The sequence below is a fragment of the Enhydra lutris genome, unplaced genomic scaffold (genome assembly GCF_002288905.1).
Source record: "Enhydra lutris kenyoni isolate GAN:26980312 unplaced genomic scaffold, ASM228890v2 scaffoldscaffold2, whole genome shotgun sequence".
NCBI classification, from domain to species: domain Eukaryota; kingdom Metazoa; phylum Chordata; class Mammalia; order Carnivora; family Mustelidae; genus Enhydra; species Enhydra lutris.
This window is the reverse complement of record NW_019154086.1, coordinates 13930383-13945986: the sequence shown is the minus strand read 5'-3', so window position 1 is coordinate 13945986 and position 15604 is coordinate 13930383. Positions and strand designations below refer to the sequence as shown.

The window sequence follows — 15604 nt, the reverse complement described above, 5'->3', positions numbered from 1 at the left end:
TTAGATTAAGCTCTTAGATATGACTGCTGATTTGCAAAAAAGCACAAGGGAAAGAAAGGCTTTTTACTATAGGGATGCAATTAACAAAACACAAAATGAGGCATCTGACATGGTAAATAAATTAAAAGGGAAAAAATGCAGTAAGAGACAGAAGAGGAAGATGTACATACCAACCAAATGTAATTACATGGATTTTGTTGTGATTTTGTAGAAACAACTATTTACGAGCAAATGAGGAAAACAAACTAAACGGCTATTTAGTAACATTAAGAAATTATTGGATATGATCTCATATCCATTAGAATGTTCACTATCCAGAAAGAAAGGAAGGAGAGAAGGAAAGGGAGGGGAAGGGAAGGGGGGAAAGAAAGAAAGAAAGAAAGAAAAGGAACACCACCGAAAATAACAAGTGTTGGAAAGAATGTAGAGAAAAGAAAAATCAGAACTCTTGTGTACTTTTGGTGGGAATGAAAAATGGTACAGCCACTCTGGAAAACTGTTTGGAGGTCCCCATATGATCCAAGAGTTTCATTTCTGGGTATATACCCAAAAGAAGTAAAAGAATCTTGAAGAGATATATGCACACACATGTTCACTGCAGCATTAGTCACAACAGCCAAAGATGAAAGCAACCTAAATGTTCAATAACGAATGAATAAAGAAAATATGGTATATGTATATAAGGAATATTCAGCCTTTAAAGAGAAGGAAATCCTGTCACATGCTGCATGCTACAAAACTGATGAACCTAGAGGACATTATGCTAAGTAAGCCAGTCACAAAAGACAAATACTGTGATTCTACTTATACTGTATAAAGTAGTTAACATCAAACTCAAAACCAAAAATTAAATAAAATGGTTGTTGCCACCTACTGCCAAGAAGGGGAAATGGGAGGTTTTTGTTCAATGGGTATCAGTTTTGTAAGATGAAAAAGTTCTAAAGAACTGCTGTACAATGAAAATATAGTTAACACTACACTTAAGTATACTAACTGCACACTTAAAAATACTTAAGATAACAAATTTTGTTTTTTACTACAATTTTTCAAAAGTATATTTGAATCCCTTTTCAAATAAAAAATAAATTATTGTTAAAGTGTGAAAATGGTATTGTGTTATATATTTTTAAGTAGTCCATATCTTACATAGATACATATTAAAATATTTATGAATGAAATGTGGTACATGTATTGGCTCCAAAATAACTGGGGGGGAAGGAGTGAAAAGAGACATGGAACAACGGGGTTAAAGATGAAACAAACCTGGTGATTACTGCAGCTGGGTGAGAGTTCATTATGTTATTCTGTCTTCTTCAGTGTATATTTGAAAATGTGCTCAATAAAAAGTTAAAATACTAATATACACTTGTTGGCCAATGGCTTCTATTAATCAGTGAGATATTTACTGAAAAGAGTATGCAACATTTATTTAGGAAAGTAGCTGTAAATCACAAAGATGTAAGGTGCAATTAGAGTTAAAATAGCTTGTACCTAGGCAAGTGAAGAGTAAGCAAAAAAGAGTTATTATGAATCCTCCATCCTTATTTGTATCACAAACAAAGTTGAGGTTGGGGGTGGGAGAGAGAAGTTATACATTCCCACAAAGCATTCCTTGATAGCATTTTCCGGGGGGAAAAAATATAGGATACTATGTAGCACAGGTTTCACTAAAAACCTGGGCATCTCTCAGGTTCATGAGAAAACTACCACCAAGAACCAATACCTATAAATTTATTTGCACATCATGCAAATGTGTACAAATGGCTGTGGTGTCCTCAGACCACAAGCAAGTTTTTTTGTAATCTTGGCCTTCTTCGTCTCTAATGCTGACACTAATTTAGAACCAACATAAATGAACATAAATTTCTGTGATCATGACTTAAAAATCATTTCAGGACTTCTCAACAAAATTGGCAAAGGAGTTGGAAATAATCTGATTTGAAATACAGTCTAAGAGCTGCTCCAGAAAACATCACAATGTATAGTTTCTGTGAGGGGCACACTGAAAAATTCACTTGAAGATAAGCACTAAGAAGAGAGAGCCCCGGGGAGCCTGGATGACTCAGTGGGTTAAGCCTCTGCCTTTGGCTCAGGTCATGATCTCAGTGTCCTGGGATGGAGCCCCGCCTCAGGCTCTCTGCTCAGCGGGGAGCCTGCTTCCTCCTCTCTCTCTCTCTGCCTGCTTGTCTGCCTACTTGTGATCTCAAATAAATAAAAAGTCTTTAAAAAAAAAAAAAAAAAGAGAGAGAGAGAGAGAGAGAAAACCCCTTGCACACAGCACCAGAACCTCAGATACCCAATAGGCCTGCTTAATGGATTCTCAAGGGGGACATGCCATAAATTGTTAAGGCTCCAACAATCAAGAAAACCAACAGATTTCAAATGTGAACTTCAAACATAAAGCCAAGGGCAGGTAATCCAAATGATGGCGCTGATTTACCACAGAGCTGTTTCTTGCATGAGAAACTGTAATGCTCCAAAGGAAACAGCAGATTTAACATTGGTTAAATGTTAAATTGGTTACGGAGTCACCCAAGCACCTTAAAGAACCCAGCAAGTGTCTCATAAATTAACGAAGAACCACAGATCCTTCATGCAAGGTAAGGCCGTACAAAAAATTCTTATTTTCTCCAACATCTGCCATTAACTGCTGAGAGAGAGAGGCAACAGGGAGAGGAAATCTTCCTTTTAAGAACATACTGACAAGTTCATCTTTAAAATGAATCACTTCCTAGGATATGTTCACAGATAATTCATCTCATTCACTTATCCTGGTTCTAGTTAATTTTTAGTAGCTTTTATTTCAGACTGATGCATCTACTATTTCCCACCAAATTCTATGAACCTTTATCAGTTTCTATAGCTACCTGATTTAATGTTTTGAATAAAAGTCTGGTTAAGTAAAATAATTAAAAATTTTAATAATGTACTATAGAAAATATTTTGAAATAGATCATTAATTCTAAAAAACCCAGAAAGTAAAAATTCATTCTTCGACATTTACTGAACTCTAAAATACATACCAATACCATTTAGATAAGGAATTACTTTTTGTATGGGATTATCATTCTGATTTTACTTACCAGTAATGACATCACTTAGTCTACAGTGAGAATAAACTTTAGAAATCTAGCCCGATTTTATCATCTAATTTTACAAGTTTCTGCCAAAATCCCAGACATACACAGAAAAGAAAGCAAATCTCAACTCCTACAGAATGGCTTTTCTGCTGTATAATATAGTTCACAGATTTTTATTCCACAGAGAAAGGTTTCTAAAATGATGTTTTTAAATAGTAACAATGGCTCTCCTGAAAATCATTCACTCACTAAAAACAGGTAGACCTTTAGCCATTTAACTGCCCATTATCTGTAAATATTAAGATAAATACAACATGCAAAAAGACTATTTTGTAAGATGATTGACAAAACACAAAGAGCTATTACGATGCTATAACCTCCACACGAAAATTCTATTCACAAAGTATAGCCCACTTGTTAAAATAGTATCACTGCTATATAATATTTTTCATCCTGGCAACCATAGCCAAGAGGTTATAAAATCTATGGATAATGGAAATCTCCAAACTAAGGGTTCAACCTTTTCTTTGATTAATTAATAAAAATTACTTTAAGTAATTACACACATTTTTAAACCATTTCTTTACTCCAGAACATAGATGTATTTTGTCAAACTGTGAGAAACTTTAAAAATTCTTAATAGATGTTGACAAATAAGAGAATAATAAAAAGACCAATTAAAATACTAGCATTTGGAGTGGGAGGGATTCTTACCATTGGCAGTGCATTGATGTGGGGATGTGCAATTGAATATCCGGTACCGCCAATCACAAGTTTCTGATGCTGAGAAAAAGGAGAGTAAAATATTCAGTGTGCCCTAAAACAAGTTCAGCTTAAGAAATTTCACATACCAAATATTCATGTATCAAATTCTATTTATGTCTGTAAGGTCCCCATCACCAGTGATTATCCTTCTCTCCCTCCACAACTGTTATCAGGAGCAACAGCAGCAACTTTTGAGTAGTATGTGGCAGGCCCAGAATCTTTACAACATTCCTAGAAGGCTGACACAATGAACAAAATGAGAGTGGAAGAGATGAAACTGCACAAAGTGCAATTTTGTACACTTCACCCTGATTCAACTTAACTTGTGCAAATATTACTGCAACAGGGCCCAGGACAGTGTGTTCATAATCTATGATCATGAGTCATGAAGACTGGTATCAACTGGTTTTCTACATATTCTGTTTAATAAAGACAAACGCATGGTTGGTTTCAAGTTCAATCTCTTCAGAGTTTACGTTTGACAGAGCTGACGCAGTCCCCTGAATTGCTAAGCCACAGCCTTCTGTGTCAATATACAAGCTGTTGTTCACGTACCCTGCCAAAGTGGCAGCTCTCAGGTGGAACACGGACCATGGCAGACGCCACCATGTGCTGGGCCAGAGCACAGCTTCATGCGAGAGGGCAAGCGGACTGTCACAGAAAGGAAAGCAGGAGCTTTACTGCCAATACCTCACTGGTGAATTAAATCAGCAAACACTACAAAGATAACTCACCAAATACACAGAATAAATGGAGAAAGAATTTAATCCCTTGACATCTGCTCCTCTCTGATCTGATCTTTCACTGACTAGAACTCTCATTTGTGCTCGCTGCCAACTCCATGGCCATACTAAACAAGCGCAGTGCTACTACAGAACTTCCAGGAAGTTACAATTTTAGGAATTAAAATAATATTTATTAAACATGGCACGAACACACTGAAATTATAGATAGCTACGTCAACACACAATATCCCACCAGTCACTGGCGCTTCAGAACACTGTAGTGAGCACCAAGGTGTTTTGGCACGAGACCCTGGTGAACTAGTCAGTAGACCCTTTCTAACACCTACAAAGAGAAATGTTCTACAGACATATGATTGAGTCCAAACAAAAACTAAATTAGAGTTACCACTAGGCTCTATCTCTGGATTATCTGTTACAAATATCAATTGTTTTATCATAAAGATTTCATGAATTTTTGAGTTATAAGCTATATAGGGCTACTTGTTATCTAAAAACTGGCAGGCTACAACGTATCAGAGAAAAGTTTTGCATACATTAGTTCTACTTACTTATAAATAATTAACATGTGCTCCTAAATTACATACATCTTAAAACACAGAAAACAAAAGTTAAAAAAAAAAAGATGTGTGCTCATATGTCAAATATCCTTCTTTATAATCTCTTATGATTTTAACCATCTTCTAAAATGATTAGATCGTGGCAGGTGAAAAGCTCATTCTAGTAGTTTAAAGTATCAATGCTATCATTACATTGTTTCCTATTCACATTTCTTATAGTCAGGTTTTTATGTATAAATCTTTAAATTATTAGTCTGTTTTGGGAGGTCTGGTAGAAACTAGATAATTAAGCCATAAATCAACATGATCAAACATAAGTAAATTTATAGAAGTAAGCTCAGACACATGGCAATTCCCAGAAAAGGGGTGAAGAAGGGCTGGGAGGGTCACTGCTGCTCGGTGGAGCTCCCACTCTTCCACCTTAGACAGGACTTTCTGACATCGGACTGAATAAAAGGTACAAATCTGAACTTCTATGTTAAATAACATTTAATTTTTTAAATTTAAAAATACACAAAGAGACTAATAGAGCCCTGTACGCCAATGGATACTTATTTTCACTACGAGGGTGTATACACATACCACACAAAAACTCACACCAATCTATCTACCTTTGGAAAATCCTAAACTAGGTTATTCCAGTTGCTAGTCTTTCTTGTTCCTCCTCTGCTTGATTCTCTTAGTTTTCTCTTACTTTTCTGTGATTAGTGAGTCTTTTCTTTCATCACTCTCGCAGAGGTCTCTAATTATCCTTTCTCTACTTTTATTTTCTTCATTGATTAATTTAGCTTTTCCTTTCAGACTATACCCCCTTAAGGGAGAGGGTCATAACAGCAATTTAATAAACATTTAAGTAGTTAAATATCTGATTCGAAGATTTGAAGGGTAAATAAATTGGTGGAAAACAATATGTCAACACGTACACCCATTTGCACATACAACACAATCTGAAAAACTGAGGAATTTCCTTTTTTAAAAAAACTTATTTCTTTATTCCACAGAAAGATTGATTTTGTGAGCAGGAGGAGAGACAGAGGAAGAGAATCTCTAGCAGACTCCCCACTGAGCTTGGAGCTGGACATGAGGCTCAACCTCATGACCAAGATCATGACCTGAGCTGAAACCAAGAGTCAGACACTTAACCAACTGAGCCTCCCAGGTGCCCCAAAACAGAGGGATTTCAAAAATATAGATATATGATATATGATATAATATGATCTGATATTTCCTGGGCCACATTTTGGTTTCTACATTAGCTGTTTTCCTAGTCAACTCATTTAGCCATGCCCTGGCCATTTTGTGCATTTATAAAGCATATCACACAATTCTTCAGCTTATAAAATGAATTATTTGAATTTTAAAAGATAGAATTATATATCCTACAAAAAGATTACAAAAATATAAGGTGTTTTTAAGATAATCTGACAGAATATATTAAAACTATTTGTACTAAAGTAATTCAAGTTGTCCAAAAAAAACCAAAATGTGTATCCATTACACTTGCCTTTATAATCACACTTGCAGCACATCTCCTACTCTTCACCACAGAATGTCACCAGTCCCTCCATTTTCTGCCAATTTGGCTGCCATGATGTAACTCATTCATAGCAGAAATTACCTTCTACTATCATTCTGGCCACAAACCTAGTCCATCTCTTTCAAGGCTCAGCCCAAATCCGCTTTCTCCCTTGATTATTCACCCCACTACCCACTGAGACACATATGAGCCTCCTTTATTACAACTGTGTAGTGCCTTATACTCTTATCGTGCCTCCCCTACCAGACCTCTTGAGACCAGGGACTTACTTGTTCACCTTGCTGTACCACAAAAGACCTAAGAATAGTGAACAGGAAATACACAGTTCTTAAGACCCATAAGTTGACTAAGTATTGTATTATTCGTAATATAACATAGGAATAGGTACACATGTATTTGAAAATAAAACAATACAGACTATTACAGCACAAATTAATTATATTGATAAGGGACAACTTACGGTGGATTTTTGTTTTAAAAATGTTTAGGAAAGCCTGGCTATTACCAGTAATTTTAGTATCACTTCTAGGAAGTAGCAAATAAAGGCTGATATTTAGCCATTAAAAGAAAACTCAAAGAGCATGTGATCAGTCACATTATAAAATTAGTGTTAAAACAAGCAACTACTTTGTGTACTACATAAACTAAACCCATTTGCTTTACTTCTTGTAATGCAGTAAATGTTTGTAGGCTTTGGTTTTGTATCCAAATACAAAGCTTTGCTTTTACAATCTATATTTCAGGACATTTTACCTGAAGTAGATGGAAGTATTAATTTCAGAATAGAATTTCAGCACAGAAATAGACACTAACTCAGCACACATCTAAAATCTACCCCCTACATATAATTAGGATAATTTTTCTTTAAGATGCAAAAATCCTTTTAAAACAGCACAACAGTATATTCTGACTGATCTTCAAAATTATTACGCTTGAGGTGTGCCTGGGTGGCTCAGTGGGTTAAGGTCTCTGCCTTCAGCTCAGGTCATGATCCCAGCGTCCTGGGATGGAGCGCTGCATTGGGCTCTGTGCTCAGCAGGGAGCCTGCTTCCTTCTCTCTCTCTCTCTGCCTGCCTCTCTGCCTACTTGGGATCTCTGTCACATAAATAAATAAAATCATAAAAAAAAATTATTACGCTTGAGAAGTTAATGGATTATGAGTTCTTTCCCTAGGGAAAGGTACAAGCAAAACAAAAACGTGCTTATAGTTTAGTGTAGCAACATAATCTAATCTAGAACCTAGTTGCCAGAAACAAATTCAAGAAATTGTACCTCGTATCCTTAACAAATAGAAATTACAAGTGAATTTAAATTTGTGGAGAATTTGGGGAAATCATTCCAGGAATTAAGAGAAAAACATAATAATCCTAACATAATTAATCTGCTAAGAAAATGTTTATTAAATGAACTTCTTGGCAAAAGAAAAGTCACAGATAATGCCCAAATTAAATTGCTTAGCACATGACTGAAAATACAACAAAAAGTAAATACCTGCAACTGGAACAATAAATATATATATATATATTTGTAAAACAAAAACTTTCAACTGTATCTTCTCAATTCCACTAATCCGTTTCACTAAAGACTTTATTAGTTGTTTTCCTCCATATGGCAATTTCTAGTAACATACTAAGCATTCATTCATCAAGGCTGCTAAGCATCTGGATGTCTGCGCTCTCCTCTCCCCATTTTTATCTCCCACCCAATCACGTACACTGATAATATTCTGGGAATCCAGATGATGAAGCTAGTGGAAAGGGGGAAAGAGCCGTAACAGAAGAATATCTTAAGAAAACCAACCCTGAGGTCAGAGTGAAAGGCAGGATGGTACAGATCAAACAGCTCTGCCATCAGAGGCTATGATTTTCCACTCCCTTTTGTTATTTAGGTGACTCAGGAAAAATGGATTCAAAAGCTATATATTATGATCCCATTTTCCTAAAAATTAGATATACTCAATACCACAAAACCACATCAAAAACAACTTAAACATGCATTGGTGTCTAATCATCCTATTATTACTTACGTCAGTTGAGTTAGTTTCATTGGTTGCATCGTATGCAGCTGAATTCTGTATTAAATTTATATTAAAAAAATTACTGTGCAAGAATAAGACAGCTATCTGAATTTGTTCTGATAAGACAGCTATCAGATTTATTCTGAAATCTGCCTGTCAGAGAGTAAGCAATCCAGTTAAAGACAATAAAAACACAAATTCAATTAGAGAAAGCCACAAAGTTTTTAAAATTAAAGTTTAGTTTGGGCAGTTTCAAGTGTTACTGAAAGTCCAATTTATTTTTCAGGCACGACATCTACCCATCAAAAGTTTCCAGTTCACTAACTTTCAAAACGTGAAGAGAATGTGAACATGTGAAAAGGCTTAGATTCAAACTTGAGTTGTGATACTAGAAAGGTGATATAAAACATATGGATAAATATGCACTATTGTCAGTTGCTTTAAAAAGTGAACATATCAAAGAAACTAAAATTTCCTTTTCCAAAAAAACTGCTACTAAATTAATTGTGCAACTTCTAATTTATGATGCCTTAAAAACATGACAGACCTGACACTGTTTTCTTCTTAACACAAAGCTGATAACAGCTCAACTTTTTATTTTTTAAGTTTCAGAGAAAGAAACAAGTAGAGGGGTGACAAAAGGCAATAGGAATAGTTCAGGATCTAAGAAGTAACAGGATGCGTAAGAAAAATCAAACTTTGCCTGTGACCACATATGTAGGTAGGTAAGTTACCTCAGCACCTGGCGAGTTAGAAGAAAAAACTGATACAATTCCTACATCTTACTAGGTTTCTCACTCTTCCCAAAGGTTGAATATTTGATTCAAGATACCAAGAATTTGAACAGCTAAATTAGGACAACACAAAAATCATTCTGCTGAACCATACATTCCCAGCAGAAATGAAACAGTTCTGCCAGGTATGTTGGGTCTTAACAGAAAGATTGTTCCAGATTGTGACACAGCAGGTCCCTCACTCAGATATAACTGGCCTAGAGTAGAATCTGCACATCAGGTACATGAAAAGCTCCCCAGGTGATCCTAGTTGGGGTTAAAAACCACTGGACTGGGAGCCTGGGTGGCTCAGTAGGTTAAGCCTCTGCCTTCGCCTCAGGTCATGATCGCAAGGCCCTGGGATCAAGGCTCGCAGCGGGCTCTCTGCTCAGCAGGGAGCCTACTTCTCCCCTTCTCTGCCTACCTGTGATGTCTGTCAAATAAATAAATAAAATCTTCAAAAAACAAAAAAACAAAAAAACACTGGACTTTGTGGCAAGAAAGGGCAGAATGGGGTTTTACTAGTCAGATTCTAGTAAATAATCTATGGGTGGGATGAGGAGGTGGGGCGGAATGGAGGGATCGGTTCTTTCAAATATTAGCACTGCAAAATGACTACTTCTCAGAACTAGGGTGGGAACCATACTGTATCAAGTAAATTAAAAGTTTTATTAATTTGATTTTAAGGTTAACCATAAGAAACAAAAGATAAATTCAACCTCTCTAAAAATGAATTAGGAAAGAAAGGACAATAGTGAAGACATCTTAGAAAGAGACCCAGAAAAAAGACTACAAGACAGAGAAGTTATCATTTAAAAAGCACAAAAGGAGCAATGCTGATACTTAAATTTAGATAAAGAGTTTCCTGAGTGAGACTCTTTATGTGACAGTATTGCAAGTAGTAGGTAGGAATTATAGAAAGTTATTTTTTTTCTGCTCAATATGATGGAAAACCGTCACACAAATCAACTGAAATGTTCGAACAAAACCTATATATATCACTCAGCACGAACGTTACTACAGTGCCACATGGTAAGGGGTCATACATGTGCCCTGTCCAATTCCTTCCAACTTGGCTTTCAAGTATACTACTAGGCCCATCAGTAGCTTCTGTGGCCACCTCTGTGCAAGTTAGACTCCAGGAGGACAAATTAAGAGGAAAAAAAAAAAAAAAAGGCTGTACTACAGTAGAGGGGGTTAAAGAGCCTGTGCTGTGGAGCCACACAGATTGGGCTGGACTCCCAGGCTCGGAAACGCAACATACTAGCCCATCAAAGGCAAGTTACTTAACCTCCTGGTACCTCAGTTTTCACATATGGAAAATAAATTGTTTTAAGAGTTGAATAACTTAATATTTATAAAGTGCTAAACAGTGCATGGTTTAAGATTCACATGCAATCATTTTTTAAATAATATACATAAGTAAAGGGGTGCCTGGGTGGCTCAGTGTAGATTAAGCCTCTGCCTTCAGCTCAGGTCATGATCCCAGGGTCTTGGATCAAGCCCCGCATCAGGCTTTCTGCTCAGCAAGGAGCCTGCTTCCCCCGTCTCTCTCTCTGCCTGCCTCTCTGCCTACTTGTCATCTGTCAAATAAATAAATAAAATCTTAAACACACACACACACACACACACACACACAAGAGGAGCCCTTCCCTCTGAAATGACATAGTACCACACCAGAGAAACATCGTAGCTGACACTGGTGGCCCAGATGTGAGCACCCACTTGCTCCCTTGGCTGCACACTTCTATGAGGGGTACAAACTGCCCATTCATATTCTGCTGTGCTATGTACTACTGTGACTGGGGAGTCCTGTTAATACATTAGATCTTTCATGAGTTCATTTATAACAGCATTACTCCTCAAAAAAAAAAAAAAAGAAAGAAAAGAAAAAAAGAAACAGAAAGAAACATTGATAAAACATTTAGGTTAGAACAGATCTGGAGTGTGCCCAAACACGGCAGTTGTCCTGTGTGACCACACAGTGACAATGAGCATATGGCAGTTGTCCTGTGTGACCACACAGTGACAATGAGCACACCTTACTAGTGTGATAACACCCAGCGACAAAATGAACACACCTGACCCTCTGTCTCAGTGAAGCAGAGCCTCTCAATCACACCTGAAAACTTAATCTTCAGCTTCCACTTTGTAATAGAAAAGGATAAACTTAACTTTTTTTTTTTTTTTTTAAATTCAAAACATGCCAGCAGATAATTACTTAAATGAAAACTGTCATTCTGAGGTGGCTGGGTGGCTCAGTCAGTTAAGCGTCTGACTCTAGACTGTAGGCTCAGGGCATGATCTCAGGGCCATGGGATAGAGCTCCACATGGGCTCCTGTTGGGCTTGGAGCCTGCTGGAGATTCTCTCTCCTCTCCATCTGCCCCTCCCCCCTTCTCTCTCTCCATAAATAAATAAATAAATAAATAAATAAATAAATAAATAAAATTGTCATTCTGAAGTCTTTTGAGCACAGAGAAAATAAATGTATGTACATTATATTAAACTAGATATTAGGTTGAGAATTTTTAAATGTTGTTATTTCTATTTACTACTGAAGGATGTAAAAGTCAGTCTTATTTGTCTTTACTAAAAGTATTTCCTTACAGATTTTCACATGAAAAAAACATAGAAACTGGTTGCTTTGAGCTTGTATTTCAAAGATTGTTATAATCTAGACAGTACCAATAAGTGTTTTGCCTTCAGTAAATCAAAACAAGCTCATTTAATTACAATGTTTCTATCAAAAAAAAAAAAAAGTATCAGGAATACCATCCTTAAAGAAATCAGGGCTGGCTATCCTTTCTCTTAATGTAATTTACTCTAAACATATGACAAATGATGTATTTATAATTCTAAAATATGTCAAACTGTTATCTGATGTTAGTTTGCCAAACTGGTTTCCATTTAACTGTTTTCACCAAATTTAAAATGACACATTTAAACAAGTAAATACAAGCCATGTTGTCTGCCTGATCCACTCAGGACACACAGAGAAAGGGATACACACACACACACACACACACACACACACACACACACCCACCCCTCTCTAGGGGTCATGAAAAGAAAGAAGACCACTTTTCTTAAGTAATTTCAATTTATTTATTTCAATACAGAACACAACTCTCCTCTCACTGCCTACCACTCAAGTTAAAATAAAGTACAGACTGCAACTAAATGAATACTGCAACTGCTTAATCTAACTTTTTAGCCCTTCCTCAGCAATGGTTTAGGGGCTGGCAAACTTGGCCAGAAAGTTAAGTATTTTTGGTTTAGCAAGCCACATGGTCTCTGTCACAACTACTCAACTCCGCTATTATAATGCAAAAGCAGCCACAGAGGATACATGAAGGAATGGGTATTACTTTTTCCAGTGAAACTATTCACACACATACACGCACAGGGCAACAAGCAATACTATGTTGGCTACTGAAATAATTCCCAAAACTGTCCAAAAGTCTACCAATCCAGGATGAAGCATAAATCTACTAGGTTAGATGACCTAAAGATATATTTAAAAAAAAAAAAAAAATCAAACTAACCAACGACGTAAAAAACAAATTATTCTAAAGCATTCTCCGCTGAAAACCATATAACCATTCTATGGGAAAGAAATTTTCTAAAGCATTCAAATTATCTTATGTGACACCATACAGAACAATGAAGTTCAATTAAAAAAAGTATTAAAACTTGAGGGGCACCTGGGTGGCTCAGTGGGTTAAGCCTCTGCCTTCGGCTCAGGTCATGATCCCGGGGTCCTGGGATCGAGTCCCGCATCTGGGATCGAGTCCCGCATCGGGCTCTCTGCTCAGCAGGGAGCCTGCTTCCCTTCCTCTCTCTCAGCAGGGAGCCTGCCTCTCTGCCTACTTGTGATCTCTGTCTGTCAAATAAATAAATAAAATCTTTAAAAAAAAAAAAAAAAACTTGAGTAGTTCTCTGTGATCTTCAGACACTTAAAAGGACAGTAGAAATAGAATGGAAAGAACAGTTACTCTTTCTATAAAAGTTCAGTTCTTTCATATCATATTCATATAACCATAAGCGTGCCCTCATCTGTAAAATGAGGCTGTTGTATAAAACTATACAGAGATAGTGTATTTGATAGCCTGACCAGTATGAAAAGAGTTCAGTTTATTATAAAACAATGACAACTATGATTTAAAAATAAAAGCGCACCAACCCTATCAAGTCCCTAAAGATGTTTTCACACATAATACTAATAAATAGCAGCTAATTATAAATGCTTAGTTTAAAAGGACATGAAAGGGTTATGAATACTACAGTATTAAGAGAAAAAAATTCAGGTTCTAAGCAAAAAAACAACAACAACAACAAACCATATATGACTTACCATGAGATCATAAAAATGGGAAGTATTTTTAAAAAGCAAACAACAAAGAAAGAGAACAATGAAGTCACAGAATAACAGACTAATCCTGGAAATAAACCCCCTTCACTAGAGCAAATGGAAGCAGGAAAACATGTTGGCCGTAAGTTTTGCCAAAACCAGCTGATGTTCATCAAGGAGTAGGTGAGAAGAAATGAGAGTTATTATGCATATTACAAATTAAGAGAAAATGAGCTTGTATTTTATTTTGACATACCTTAATGACAACTGGACACCAAAAATCACTTCTGTAATGTGAGCTACAATGTTATTGCAAAGATTTTTTTACAATTTTTTTAACAACTCTGTCATAATATAATTAACAAATATGGGAAAGAAACAAACTGTATATTTGTAATTACTTTTTAAATCAACTTCATAAAACTACCTGTAGACAGAATGCATTTATTTAATTTTTTTTAAGATTTTATTTATTTATTTGACGGACAGAGATCACAAGTAGGCAGAGAGGCAGGCAGAGAGAGAGAAGAGGACTCGGGCTCCCTGCTGAGCAGAGAGCCCGATGTGGGGCTCGATCCCAGGACCCTGGGATCATGACCTGAACTGAAGGCAGAGGCTTAACCCGCTGAGCCACCCAGGCGCCCCAGACAGAACTGCAATTAAAACAAAATGTCGATTTTCTTATCTTTTCTTATCTTTTCCCAGTTCTCTAACATGGAAGCAACTAAAGATTTCATCAACAAAGGACCTACATACTAGAAATGAACTCTCTCCATTAGTGATGCTTTAGTTACTCAAGAAAACAAACCAAAAAGCCAAATTCTTCATCAGAAGATTAGAAAGCAACATAACTTAAAGCCTATGTTTTATCTCTCAGCCAAGTTTGAATGGCACAACTGTCATTGTTGCTGTTGCTTTTACTGACTGTTAAAGAGTTATCCCGCTATAGACCATAGAACCATAGTGGGAAGAAAGAGGAAATGAGAGGAGAAAAGTTTTATTAACCTTTCTACTAGACTGTTAATTTTTTAAAGTTAGCCCTTTACTAACAACGGAACAAAACTTACTAGAATACATCAATAAATAATGATCTTTGCCCTAGCAGAATTTGAATTCCAGCATAATTTAGAATTAAGCGTTATGTAGAAGTTGACAAGCTATGAAAAAAAGAACAAGTCCAAGTAGAGTAAGGGATTCCGGAGTTTTTTCTTGAGGAGGAGGTAGTGCCCCAGGCTGTAGGAGTAAGTAGGAGGCTCAGAACCAGTTTGCATATCAAGTGAGAGCTGCGACATGCTCGAGAAGCTACTGTACGTTCTACATTCTGCATGCAGGCAGTCATGTATGAAGATGTTTCTTACCTTACTGTTGTCATCTTACTGTCATTTTCCTGTTTGTTGGAAGCCATACCTGGAACATCTATATTTACCAAATAAGTCATTTACGTTTCAATTACTGTAATTTTTTCTCTGAACTGTCCATTCTTGCCTAGATCTCCTGTATATAACAGAGCTGTAATTCTAGGATAAATATCAGGCATCATAAACAACAGGTTTATCTAAATACTTAGCATTATAGGGGCGCCTAGATGGCCCAGTCAGTAGACCATGAGACTCCTGATCCTGGGGTCATGGGTCTGAGCCCTATGCTGGGCATGGAGATTACTTGAAAAAAAAAATTTTTAAATAAAAATAAAAAATTTAAAAATAAATCTTTAGCACTATAATAATATGGTGGTCATCATAAAGGCTTTCAAATGAGAAAGAAGATATGCTCAAT

The 15604-nt window shown here is 36.4% G+C and overlaps 1 protein-coding gene across 5 annotated transcripts in view; it reads right to left on the bottom strand.

Moving 5' to 3' along the window:
- LOC111149169 (transducin beta like 1 X-linked receptor 1) overlaps positions 1 to 15604 on the bottom strand; it is a 164230-nt gene that overhangs the window by 82622 nt on the left and 66004 nt on the right. For 4 of the 5 annotated variants that reach the window (XM_022506112.1, XM_022506141.1, XM_022506119.1 and 1 more), the window contains one exon: positions 3795 to 3863. The gene's annotated coding sequence lies outside the window, so the exon portion shown is untranslated. Of the gene's footprint in view, positions 1 to 3794; positions 3864 to 4400; positions 4502 to 15604 lie in introns of those variants that run through there. The other variant, XM_022506135.1, reaches the window with a different exon arrangement.